Raw genomic sequence first — 14703 nt, forward strand, 5'->3', positions numbered from 1 at the left:
TGACCTCATCTATTAAATGGACTAGTACTAATATAGCACCTTTCTGCTCAATTTTGAGCACTCAGAGCACTTTCTACTACAAATCTCATTCACCTAATTATGCACATACATACAGTGCTTTTATCTATACATAAGCACTTTTCTCCACCATTCACACGCACTTTAGTGAATGCATCTAGGGCAACTTGTGGTTCAGTACCCTGCCCAAGGATGACACTATAGACTGAAGCAGCCAGGGATAAATCCACCAACTGTCTGAACCTTAGCCGCCTCTATTTAAAGGATTTATAGGATATGCTCCTGTTTCCAACTATAAAAGCACTGAATGTGGAAAACTGAAGTAATCATACAGTCTGTGTTACCATTTGGTTTTATCTGATTATGGTGGAATTTTGGACGTTGATGAGTTTATCCCCTCAAATTGTTTTTCAGGCTGCAAGCAAATTTTCTTTTTCTGCTCAGACCCTTTAACACCATCAGTGGTGGAGCAATAAGATTAATGGTAAATTTGTTTTAATGAATCTAGAAGAATCCATCTAGCAAGCAATACATAAATAGGCAACATTGCATTGCCTTAGTCAGGTGTGTACATGGCGTAATGATGGCCCTGATGCTGATGGATCTCAATTCCATCTTTAACTTACTGGCTTTAAATGCACTGTAGCTCCTTTTCAGACTTACTGACCACTGAGAAGACTTTTTAACTATACGACACTGATGTATACAGACAAACACGCACATACACACTAATGGGACTCTTATGCTATATAAAATATAATTTGCTTTTTATTTGTAAAAGTTGCTTTGTAAATTTATCCATGTTTGTTTGGCCACAGTTTGTTTTGGGCAGCACAGTGGCTAGCACTGTTGCCTCACAGCAAGAAGTCCCTGAGTTCAATTCCACCATCAGGCCGGGGGTCTTTCCGTGAATATTCTCCCCGTGTTTATGTGTTTCCAGGTACTCCGGCTGTCACGGCTTAGCAGCCAGTGTGTTTGAGGAATAGACTCAAAAGTAGACACGGGAGAAACTAACTACGGTGTAACAAAACGTGAGCAGTTTTTTTAGGCTGAAGAGAAACAAAATAAAACAGAAAAGCACAGCGAGTTGAAACAAGGGTGAAGCTAAACTGAAACCTAAACTGGGAAACAACTATGACTAACTATGGAAACAATGACAATAGACTAGAACATAAAACTGAACAGGAACATGCGATAATGAAACTATGAAATAAACCGAACATGAACCTGAAGAGTAGAAGAGAAAACTATGACGTGATGTGACCTGGAAACAAACAACCCAACACAGAACAGTAAGTGACAGAGGACTTTAATACACACAAAAGTAATGATGGAATTGGAAACTCCTGGATACACAACTGACACCGATGAACATAATGGTGCCACAGGGGAAAGTAAAATTAAGCACATTGTACCCTGCATCTCGCCCTAAGACAACTGTAACAGGCGCCATTCCATTGTTGCCCTGGCTTTATGTTTAGGGTCGTTGTCCTGCTGGAAGGTGAACCTCCGCCCCAGTTTCAAGTCTTTTGCAGACTTCAACAGGTTTTCTTCCAAGATTGCCCTGTATTTGGCTCCATCTGTCTTCCCATCAACTCTGACCAGCTTCCTGTCCCTGCTGAAGAGAAGCACCCCCAGAGCATGATGCTGCCACCACCATATTTGACAGTGGGGATGGTGTGTTCAGAGTGATGTGCAGTATTAGTTTTCCGCCACACATGGCGTTTTGCATTTTGGTCTCATCTGACCAGAGCACCTTCTTCCACATGTTTGCTGTGTCCCTCTCTGTTAACAATGGCTTTCTTCTTGCCACTCTTCCATAAAGGCCAACTTTGTGCAGTGCATGACTAATAGTTGTCCTATGGACAGATTCCCCCACCTGAGCTATAGATCTCTGCAGCTCGTCCAGAGTCATCATGGGCCTCTTGGTTGCATTTCTGATCAGCGCTCTCCTTGTTCGGCCTGTGAGTTTAGGTGGATGGCGTTGTCTTGGTAAGTTTACAGTTGTGCCATACTCCTTCCATTTCTGAATGATCGCTTGAACAGTGCTCCGCGGGATGTTCAAGGCTTGGGAAATCTTTTTGTAGCCTAAGCCTGTTTTAAATTTCTCGATAACTTTATCCCTGACCTGTCTGGTGTGTTCTTTGGACTTCATGGTGTTGTCGCTCCCAGTATTCTCTTAGACAACCTCTGAGGCCGTCACAGAGCAGCTGTATTTGTACTGACATTAGATTACACACAGGTGCACTCTATTTAGTCATTAACACTCATCAGGCAATGTCTATGGGCAACTGACTGCACTCAGACCAAAGGGGGCTGAATAATTACGCACACCCCACTTTTCAGTTATTTATTTGTAAAAAATGTTTGGAATCATGTATGATTTTCGTTCCACTTCTCACGTGTACACCACTTTGTGTTGGTCTTTAACGTGGAAATTAATAAAATTGATTCATGTTTGTGGCTGTAATGTGACAAAATGTGGGAAAGTTCAAGGGGGCCGAATACTTTTGCAGAAACTGTATTTACATTTGTGTCGTTGACTATTTTGATGTTAGGGTAAGTGAAGCCAGAAACAGGAACACATCCACCAGACACTTTATTAGTTACACCTACTATACTTCTCCTTTAATATATTATATATCCTATATTATGCAAATACCTAATTAGCCAGTCACATGCCACCAGTTCAGTCCATCATGCCACCAGTTCAGTCCATTTAGACAAGCAGAAATGCTCAAGACAACGATATTCAATTTCCAGCAGAGCTTCAGAATCGAGACGAAAAGTGATTTAAGTGACTCTAAAGGTGATGTGACTGGTCATTTCAGAAACTGTTAACCGACTAAAGTTTAGACTGAAATATTTTGGTTGCATCTTGAAACAACACATCAGGAGAAAGGCTACAATGACCTCATCTATTAAATGGACTAGTAGTAATATAGCACCTTTCTGCTCAATTTTGAGCACTCAGATCACTTTCTACTACAAATCTCATTCACCCAACCACGTGCATACGTACAGTGCTTTTATCTATACCCAAGGACTTTTCTCCAACATTCACGCACAGTTTAGTGAATGCATCTAGGGCAATTTGTGGTTCAGTACCCTGCCCAAGGATATTTTGACACATGACTGATAATTGGAGTAATCATACAGTCAGGGTTACCATTTGCCTTTTTCTTGATTAGCAACAATGAGGAAATTTGGACATTGATGAGTTTATCCCCTCCTTAAATTTTTGTGCAGGCTGCAAGCGATTTTTCTTTCTCTGACAGAACCTTTAACACCATCAGTGGTGGAGTAAAAAGATTAAGGTTAAATGTGCATTAAACACTATAAAGATGCATCTGGAAGAATCCATCCAATCCCACGCTAGCTATTTAGGCTATTTAGACAAACAGACATGGTTGACCTATTCAAATTCAAATGGAACTTCACAATCAGGATGGCAGGTGACTATAAAGGTGTTGTGACTGGTCAGAGTATTTCAGAAAGTGCTAATCTACTGGGATTCTCCTTTACAATCCCATATGGAAAAGATATATATAAATCTTATAAGGTTTGTATCTGTCTTGTGTGAAACATGAAAAGCATACAAGAGTGAAAACAGATATAAGATCCCTTGAAAAATTATATAAATGGAACTTGTATGTTTTGGATACTTCCTAAAACAGTATATGAAAGTAATGAGAAAGTGGCCACTTTCATGAGTAAATCATATAAGCCTTATATGATTCATTATATGAAGCAAGCTAAAGTTGATACAAGTCTTTTATAAGTTTTTCCTATTTCTTTTCCATATGGGATGATCTCTAGCTTTTACATTGAATGTTCCAAATAAAAGAGAAAATATCCAAAAAGGAGGAGGTTTCTGAGTGAAGATGTTGAAGTCAGAAGAGAATGGTTTTAAGCTAATAAGGTACCAGGAACTTAAGTAACCACTCAGTACAAAAGCACAAAACATTGAATCTTTAAGGCAGATGAGCTACATCAGCTAAGACCACACTGGGTGCCTGTCAGCAAAGACAATCTCCATCCTGCTTTCTATTAGTTGTTTAGGCTGGTGGTGGGGCTGTAAAGGTTTGAGGGACATTTTCTTGGCACATTTTGAACCTCTTAGTACTAATTTAATGCCATGGCCTTACCACGTGTTGTTACAGACCATGTCAGTCCGACAGTGTTCCAATTCTTTACTGGCTGCTTCTAGCAGGATAACATGACATGTCACAAACCTCAAATCACCTCAGACTGCTTTCTCAAACATGGCAATGAGTTCACTGTACTCAAATGGCTTCCATAGTCACCAGGTCTCAATCCAACAGAGCAGATTTGGGATATGGTGGAACAAGAGATTCACATCATGGATGCACAGCAGACAAATCGGCAGCAATTGCATCAAGCAGCTACATGATTATATACTGAAACATCTGAGGAGTATTTCCAGCACCCTATTAAATATATGCCATAAAGAATTAAGGTGGTTCTAAAGTCAAAAAGTGGTCAGAACTGACAGGACCAAGGTGTACCTAATTGAGGATAGTTTGCAAGTTAGTACTAACCAAAATACATTAAGTTCAACAGCTTGCACACACTGAGTGTTCTTCATGATAGGTGAGGTTCATTTGCAGAGAAGAGGAATGCTGAAATATGTCTGCCTGCTCTAGGATGATTGCTTGTGGCTTTGACTTGTCATACAGTACACAATGATGACGCTTAGGCAACTTGCTTTGGTGGCTCATTTGAATGCACAAGGTAACCTGTCAGGACTGAATCAACATCTGAAATAGTTCTCATTGTAACTGTGGTAACTGCTGCAGATGGGAGAAGTTTGTCTTCCAGCTTATGGTGATAAGGTGGTTTGTTTTGTTTTGAACTGAAAACGTGATCTTTAAACAAAAAAAAAAATATTCAAGTTGTTTAAGGGCCTAAAACAGGCCAAAATGCCTAGAGGTCTGATTCCTCATCAGAAAAACTGAATGAATATTTTAACAGTTTTTATTTATTTATTTTTAAAGCATATTACCTCTGAATTTGAACACAGGGCAGAGAAAGAGTATAAAAAAGGTGGCATGCAAAAGCTCTGCAGTCAGAAGTTTGAAATCAATGTTTTACAACGTTAAACAGTCTGAAAAACATGCCATGATTGATAAAAGCAACTGAAAATCATCTGAAGAATTTGACTGGAGATTTCATCCCTTCTCTGTTATAGTCCTTTAAAAAGGATTTGATTAATTGTTTTCCAGGACAGGTGGTTCTCTACATGTACTAAGTATCAAGTAAATTTTATCAGTAATATTTCTAAATGTGTAGGACGTAATATTTAGCTGTTAACACGATGGAGAATGTCATCATATTATATAATCCAAAACTACAGCAAGTGGGGGAAAGTAGGGTTTATCTTTAGCTTAGTTTGTAGATTTGTCATCGTATCAGCCTGGATTTTGTAGCTGGCTTTCTGAGGTCCTAAAACTCAAAGTACAACAAAATACTGAGGTTAGGGGTTTTTCATCAGAAAATGTATTTTATTCTACATAAACATTTGGAGGAAAGATCGAAGGGACTGATGCAATGGATCTACAAACAGCAGCTGAGGTAATTATTTAGTATTTTCATGAAATAGGACATGAAATAGGACATGGCAGTTGGTGGTTTCCAACTGCAATTGGATGAGATTCATGTTATAAATGTGCAGCTGATAAATCTGCAGAAGTTGTGTGATACCATCAAATCAGTGTTTCCAGCATTTTGTTGAATCTATGCCATGAAGAATTAGGGCAGTACTGAAGGCAAAAATGTTTCCAACCCAGCACTAGTAAAGTGTACTGATTATGTTGAACTTGCTTCTCAGTACATCTCAAAACCACTGCAAAAACAACCTACTGTGATTTCACGCTTTCAAACAGAGCCAGACCTTCTGCAACTCTTGCAACTCCTTCCACTTCAGTGATCCAGCATCAAATGAAAGGAAACCTCCAGCTTACATAGCAGCCTGATCCATCACAGATTACCAACAGGTGAGTTCATCAGACCAGGTGTGTCAACAGCTGAGGTGGGAACAGAGGGAAGGCCCGGTCCTGCAACAGAAGGTGTGTTTATTGCATACACACACAGAAGAAAAGACTGATAGAAATATGTGAGACGCACAGGAGACTGGGGAACCATGATAGTTTTAAGCTAAGCTTAAGCTAAGTTAACAGCCTATTTACTCCACAACACTATACGTGGAAAAGAGAATGGTTTCAATTCTCTTATTTAACTCTGCAATGAATGAAAATTTTAGCTATCGAACACAGCTAATATACAAGTTATATTTTTTTACTGTAGTAAGCACAATAACAACAGCGTTTTAATGTGTTGCATTTATGCAATAGTGCTGCAGAATAAAGAGGGTTAAATAGAGCTAGACAACGAGGATAGTATTGATTTCAGAAGAAAGTGAGTACTTGAGAGTGGGAGGCAACATGTGCTCATAGTATGTATACCGAAAAACCACAGAGGATAAAAATGTAGCTTAGTAACATAGAATTACAAATACAAAAACACCCCCACACTCACTGTGTTCTTACTGAATTGAAATTTGACATTACTGAGCTTTTTGTTCAGTGTATCTCCTTCCTAGACTTCCTAGACTGTGAAGCAGTCACATTCACCTGTGTATGAAAGATGTGGTGAGGCATTTTTTTCCAAGCAGACAGCATTGCTGCTCATTTGCATCTAAAAGAGACAGAAAGTGTCTGCAGACTTTTCTGCAATGAGCTTATCTGAAGGATAGTTTCTCGCTGTGATCCAAGCACAGTTCTTCCATTTGCTTCCCTCGTGCCCTTGTAGTGGTTTTCCATTCCAGCCTTCCCCCAGGATTTGCATCAGTATCATTTTGTATGCATCACAACTGAAAAACGTCATCACTGTTAAATATAGCATCTAACTGATCCGACCCTCATGTCACATTTGGCATGTTTGGTCCTTTCGGATGTACGACGATTCTTTTTAATCTCAACAGATCTTTCCAGAATTCTCGGACTAGTGAGTCACTCCGCACCAGCTTCCCTGCTTCCTCTCAGCCTCTTGCCTTCTGCTGCCACTGTCGTATTCTATTTTAATACAGCGGAACATTTCTTAAAGTGATTACACTACATTAGCGACATCCTTTGTAGTGCTCATGAATAAGCAGGGAATTTTGTGGCTCATGTTTAAGCCTTAAGCCAACATATAAACAGTTGGGGATTGTGTATATTCTTTATTGTGCTCAAATAATTTTAATCCTGTTGCAATCATTTGCATTGTAATTTTGAGCAATTTGCTCTTTGGGTTTGAGATTTTATGCACAGTGAGGAAGTGAAGCAGTTGTTGGAACTGTGCACAAAAGGTAATTCATTTTTTGCCAGATAACTTAGAATTTAAATGACAGTTTGGTTTAAAACCATGTTGGTTTCCATTACCTGACCATTTTACCTGTCATAGTTCCAGTCTTCTATTTACCACAAACACATGCACTGCTCCCCTATTTTACAGTGAGCTCACCTAGTAGCTATCCAGGTTGAGTGGGTGCAGTATTTTTCTTACTGCTGTGGTACACAGTGTTGCAAAGTGATGACCAAGTCATTTAAAGGCACCTGAAGTGAGACTTCAGCAGTCAAACAAACATTTTCATGACATTGTCATGTACAGGTGCTGTGGCAGGCAGGAAGACGGCCCAAACACAAAGGGTTAAACTGAAGGAGGCAGCTTTACTGCACTTTAGCAAGATTACTAAATACAAAAGTTAGAAACAAGAAACCAGGACCACACAAAACACAACAATGTGGGATGATGTGACAATGGCAAAGGAAAACACAGGGCTTAAATACAGAAAGCATAACAAGGGAATTAGACACAGGAGGGAAACACAGCTTCGACTAATCTGACAAAATGAGACCGGGAGGAAGCAAAAGGGAATACACTAAACACAGGACGCGGGACTGTCAAAGGAAAACAGGAAACACACAGATATGGAGACGAGGAGAAGGACATGCAAGCTTAATGCTTCAAACAGACATGGGGACATAACTGACTGGGGAAAGTGTTTTGGGAAGTTTTGTTTGCCAAATTTTAACATTAAAACAAAATGTGTTTGATGAGACAAAAACAAATTCCTCAGCATTTGAAAAAATGCATTCAAAGAACTAAAAACCATAAAAAAACAAAAGCAATGTGAGTTTAAAAAATATGATAAAAAAATAAAGAGAGTGGTCAAGTTAAAAGAAGTCACGAATAAATAAACATTGTGTGCAGTATGAAATGTCTGTGAAGGTTCTCAGTCATTCAGGTCATCGTGGTCTAAGGAGCTCACATGAGAAAACACTGTTGCTGAAAGGTCTTCCTGTTGGCCCTCAGCTTCTTATTTTACACACTCAGATTCTCTGCTGGTGTCATCAAGTGTGATATGGAGAAAAAAAACACTAAAAAAGTGTTACAAAAAACAAAGCAATGGACTGAAAGAGCAAAATGAATACATTCCATTAGTATGCAAATTTGAACCAGATGACAATCTAGTAGTGCAGCAAATTTTTTATGAAGGGCTGATGGAGATGGTGCCAGACACTGCCTTCAGAGGATTAAGACATCACCCTGAGAGTCTCTGGCTTTATGCTGCTATGACAGGTAAGATCACCCATCTAATGTCTGAAACAAACAATCTTTTAAGGTAAATTGTTCTCTATTTTTCTGTTTTTGTAATTTGAACATTGTGTAAGATTCTAATTCCAGATATACCAAGAACCTCCGTGCCTGAACAAAGACCAACCACCTGTTCTGTAAAAGCTACTTGTCTGCTACTAAAACCTTTTGTTCTTTTAGTTCTACTAGACTCAGTTTTAATGTCCGAATGTCTGAATGAATTGAAATTTGTGCTTTTTGTGTTGTTCTTTATGAACTTTATAATTTATTTACATTTAAGCATCACGGGATATCTTTCCCCTGGCAGTTATATCTCTTGTCATCACCAAATGTTGGTGGGTGATAGGAGTCCTCCCAGCAAGTGTGATGTGTTTGCGCTACTTCTGCAGCAGACGTGTCATCCATGGTTACCTCAGGCGAGCTATGAACACAGACATGGGGAACATTGAGAAGTTCTACATGAAGCCACAAGGTACATAACATTTACGCGGAAACCAGAAACTGCCAGGTTCTGTTTTGCCATAATACAAAAGACTTTTCGCAGTTTCTGTTTGTAATGCATGGTCCCTTGCTTGAAGTGGTTTGAAACACACATTTAGAAATATTACAGATACAATTTTGGTGTTACTTACATCCACATAGTTGACCTCCTGTCCCGGAAAACACAATATCAAAGCTGTTGCTCATCATTTCCTTTTATCAGTGGTGCCATGTTTTTTTTTCTTTTTTTCTTTTTCTGACTGTTCTGCATTGCAAAACTTTGATGTCAAACTCATGACTGCAGAGTCATCAGCTTGTAAAATTTTCAGATTCAAATAGTGCTGAAGGGTTACTCTGTTCATTCAAATGAGCCACAAAAGGCTATTGCCCAAATGTCTTTACTGAATGCGGTAAGTGAAAACCACAAACCACTGTCTATGGCAACTTTCAACATCACTTTTCTTTCAAAATGAACATTACTTATTAGGAAGAATGCTTAGATTGTGCAAGCAGTTCATTTTACTTGGATCAGTGGTTCCCAACCATTTTTTTACTAGTCCCCCCTTTGTTTTACAAGAAAATCTTCGCCCCCCCCCTCCAAGGCACAGTACAAACACATCCTCCAACCACATACACCCATATTTTAATGTCAAACTCCACTGCAGTTTATTTCCCACCTCAAACTTTTTGTAAACAATTACACAAATAAAGGTAAACTGCAATAATTTACAGGTAGCAATAAAATAAACTATTAACTCTTTTACACTATGTCTACACCTACGCAAGTATTTCTTTTTTTGAAAATGCAGATTATTTTATGCGTTCGTGCCTTTTGTCCACATGGAAATGGCGTTTCAGATCACTGAAAACAGAGATTTTTAAAAACTGTCAGGGTGGAGATTTTCAAAAAGTCAGTTTTTACGTTTATGTGTGGATGAGGAAAAAGTTGATTTAGTCACGGAATGTCAAAGGTGTGCACCTTTTTTGACTTCATGCTGTGCACCACGTTATTGTTTATGTGAGGTGAATTTCTACAATGGCAGATATAGACAAAATACTGTTGCTGTTAATCTTACTAGCTGCAGTTTTTTACACGCTTACATATACCCACGCAGTTATTGTTCCTCCATTTAGAAAGACAGATGTGTCAGAGTTAAGTTCGGACGTGGCTTCTACATTCAACACAGACACTCTCACAAACATATCCTGACGCCAACATCATCATCGGTTTTGAAAAAATGTAATTTTTTAAAATTACATTTATGTGATGTACGTGTGGACGTAGCCTTCAAGAACAGAAAAACAAACCATCTTTATGTTGTAATTATTTTACATGTCGACTCAGGGGAAACAAACTCTGCTGGGGATACCTACTTTGCACCACCATTGTGCAGGTGAAGCCAAAGGCAAGATATGCTTCATCATATTTTCTAGTATTTGGCTCAGAATGAAGTTGGTTTGGAAGCATATTTGGTGATCCGTCATCATCTGTTTTTTGTTTGTATGGGACCGCCGTCAAAACCATGTCCATTATGCTAGCAGTGTTCAAATGTTCTTTTTTTTTTTTATTCATATCTTAGAAACCTTGAAACCTTAGCGATGGCAGTGCAATCAGGTTCTGAAGTATTACAACCAGTTTGTCTGGTACTGCATTCTCTGCTCCATTTTAATGTTCACTTTAAATTTCAGGATGTTGCTTTGCACTGCACTGAGTTGCTCCTGTGTAATTGGCTGATTATGATATTTGTGTTAATATGCAGTTGAACAAGTGCACCTAATGTATACACAACTATTTTTCTCTTAACTTCTGAGAGAGCCCTTTTAACCTTCATGTGGTCAGCATTCAATATTATGCCAAAATTTTGTTTTTTCCAATATTTGAAGCAATAGGCTGAGTTCTGTTTATTGTCTGCTTGCCCCAGGCTCCTGTTTTTCGGTAGCAGTGCTAGAAGGCAAAGTGGTGGGCACTGTAGCAGCAGTTGGCCAGTAAAATGAATCAGGAGGTTCTGTTGTCCTGCAGAGAATGTCTGTTGACCAAAGATATCGGAAATGTGGGGTTGGTGTTGTGCTGGTAAGGAAAGTTCTGGAGTTTGCTGCTCATTATGGATATTCTTCAGTTATCCTTGGGACCACAGCATATGCACCGGCAGCACACCGCCTTTACCAGCGCCTGGGTTTCTGCTGTGTGGGGGTCACCAACGGGTATGCCACACCAGGAGGACGATAGTCTTTACTTGAACAAATTTTCTACAGAGTACTCCACCATCACTATAGAACTGATGTGCAAAACATCTCTCTCAAATGGACACCAACTACAGTGAATGCGCAGGTGACTAAAAATGAAGGGAATTTTTGAGACTGATAGGTCTGTTAACTTGCATAGTCACCATATTTGCCGGCTTTCCTTTCTGCCTTAAAATAGGCTAAACTTTAATAATACAGTGGGGAAAAAAAGTATTTAGTCAGCCACTGATTGTGCAAGTTCCCCCACTTAAAATGATGACAGAGGTCAGTAATTTGCACCAGAGGTACACTTCAACTGTGAGAGACAGAATGTGGAAAAAAAATCCATGAATTCACATGGTAGGATTTGTAAAGAATTTATCCGTAAATCAGGGTGGAAAATAAGTATTTGGTCACCTCAAACATGGAAAATCTCTGGCTCTCACAGACCTGTAACGTCTTCTGTAAGAAGCTTTTCTGTCCCCCACTCGTTACCTGTATGAATGGCACCTGTTTGAACTCATCATCTGTATAAAAGACACCTGTCCACAGCCTCAAACAGTCAGACTCCAAACTCCGCCATGGCCAAGACCAAAGAGCTCTCGAAGGACACCAGGAAAAGTATTGTAGACCTGCACCAGACTGGGAAGAGTGAATCTACAATAGGCAAGCAGCTTGGTGTGAAAAAAATCAACTGTGGGAGCAATCATCAGAAAATGGAAGACATACAAGACCACTGATAATCTCCCTCGATCTGGGGCTCCACGCAAGATCTCATCCCGTGGGGTCAAAATGATCATGAGAACGGTGAGCAAAGATCCCAGAACCACACCTGGTGAATGACCTGCAGAGAGCTGGGACCAAAGTAACAAAGGTCACCATCAGTAACACACTACAACGGCAGGGAATCAAATCCCGCAGTGCCAGACGTGTTCCGCTGCTGAAGCCAGTGCATGTCCAGGCCCGTCTGAAGTTTGCCAGAGAGCACATGGATGATACAGCAGAGGATTGGGAGAATGTCATGTGGTCAGATGAAACCAAAGTAGAACTTTTTGGTATAAACTCAACTCGTCGTGTTTGGAGGAAGAAGAATACTGAGTTGCATCCCAAGAACACCATACCTACTGTGAAGCATGGGGGTGGAAACATCATGCTATGGGGCTGTTTTTCTGCCAAGGGGACAGGACGACTGATCCGTGTTAAGGACAGAATGAATGGGGCCATGTATCGTGAGATTTTGAGCCAAAACCTCCTTCCATCAGTGAGAACTTTGAAGATGAAACGAGGCTGGGTCTTCCAACATGACAATGATCCAAAACACACCGCCCGGGCAACAAAGGAGTGGCTCCGTAAGAAGCATTTGAAAGTCCTGGAGTGGCCTAGCCAGTCTCCAGACCTCAACCCCATAGAAAATCTGTGGCGGGAGTTGAAAGTCCGTGTTGCTCGGCGACAGCCCCAAAACATCACTGCTCTCGAGAAGATCTGCATGGAGGAATGGGCCAAAATACCAGCTACTGTGTGTGCAAACCTGGTAAAGACCTATAGTAAACGTTTGACCTCTGTTATTGCCAACAAAGGTTATGTTACAAAGTATTGAGTTGTATTTTTGTTATTGACCAAATACTTATTTGCCACCCTGATTTACGAATAAATTCTTTACAAATCCTACAATGTGAATTCATGGATTTTTTTTTCACATTCTGTCTCTCACAGTTGATGTGTACCTCTGGTGCAAATTACTGACCTCTGTCATCATTTTAGGTGGGGGAACATGCACAATCGGTGGCTGACTAAATACTTTTTTGCCCCACTGTATAGTAAATCTTTTCTGGTCTTATTGACGAAGGTAAAGTGCAAACATTCACACAGCAAACTACTGAACACAGTTTTTCCTCCCACACACATACTTGACTAATTTGTCTACAGCAGCTGTGTTGTTTTTAGTCTATATTTAATCTCTACATATTTTTTTCTAATATTATAGTTTTACTTTGGAAATTCAGCTGCTCTGCTGCCAGTGAACTTATTCATAGTTGTGACTGGTCAGGCGCTGGCAATGCCACCCCTTTCATGTGAATATGCTTGTAGCTAGCTTGGAAAAATGCTGGGCTTTATTAATGAGTTGATGACCAGCTTCATCTTACCACTTAGCCTGATTGATAACAGAACAATACCCCGAGTATTGTAAAGTAATTTTGTAGTACAGGGCCCAAAAAGTAAAAGTAAAAAGAGATAAAAAGAAAATTAATTTCCAAAAAAAAAAGAGAAATAATGAAGAAAAATCCATAAAGACAAAATGAGACAGAATGAACACAGACAGGAAAACTAAAGATATAACCGAAATAAAAAAACTTAACACAAAAAACTCAAAGTTATAAAAGAATAACAATGACCACTGGAACCAAAATTCAACATAATAAGAACCCAAAACTCAGAAACATAAACAAACCTGAGACTGTAACAGACACACTTTTATCAGAGAGCCGTTCTCATTTCACTTCATTTTTATGGTTCTCCTTTTGTTGCTTTTCTCTCTACTTTCTACTTCATGTGTTAAACTGTGTTATTTTTTTAACTGTACTGGATCTTGTGATGGACCAATTTGTGCCTTGTTGTAAAGAACTCAGTAAAAATTATTATTATTATTGTCATAGTGTTTACTGACTTAGTACTATATGGCTGCTGTTACCTCCCCATGTTTTTGTTGTTGCTTATTTGTCTGTTGTCAGGGTAACACCAAAAAACAGCTTTCCTGAAACTGAAAGGTCTTATTGTCATGAAGAAAAAAAAGAACCTATTATAATCTGGTGCAGACCGAATGACAGTATGCTTGTTATTTTAATTTTAAAATAATTTCAGTTATATGAGCAACTTGAGAACTGATTTTCCAGCCATCTGCTTGGCTGCCAGGCAGTTGAGAAGGCACTGAGGTTAAAGGACAGAGTTTAGGGGTGTGTAATAATGTGAGTGTTTGATGGAATCCAAATGAGCTTTTTGTTTATTTGATACTGGCTACTGGATAACAAGTAAACATAGTTTGATGTGTATCTGGCTATAGTTATTTATTGGTTTGAAATTCATTATATTTTATTTGTACATTTATCACAATATGTGTGTAAATGTAACGGTACCGCAGCACTCCAATTCAAACCACACTCTTTGTGCATACTCTGTGGGTTGGCCATGTTCTATTATACTCTGTGGCTATTTTTGACATTGTATTTGATTTATAACATCTGCTTGGATGAGATAATAAAAGGGTGTATCTGTCAAACCCACACTTTCTGCACTCTTTCTGCTTTTCTCACTTTTTTTTTTTTATCA

Source organism: Astatotilapia calliptera, chromosome 6 (genome assembly GCF_964374335.1).
Source record: "Astatotilapia calliptera chromosome 6, fAstCal68.1, whole genome shotgun sequence".
In the NCBI taxonomy this organism is placed as follows: domain Eukaryota; kingdom Metazoa; phylum Chordata; class Actinopteri; order Cichliformes; family Cichlidae; genus Astatotilapia; species Astatotilapia calliptera.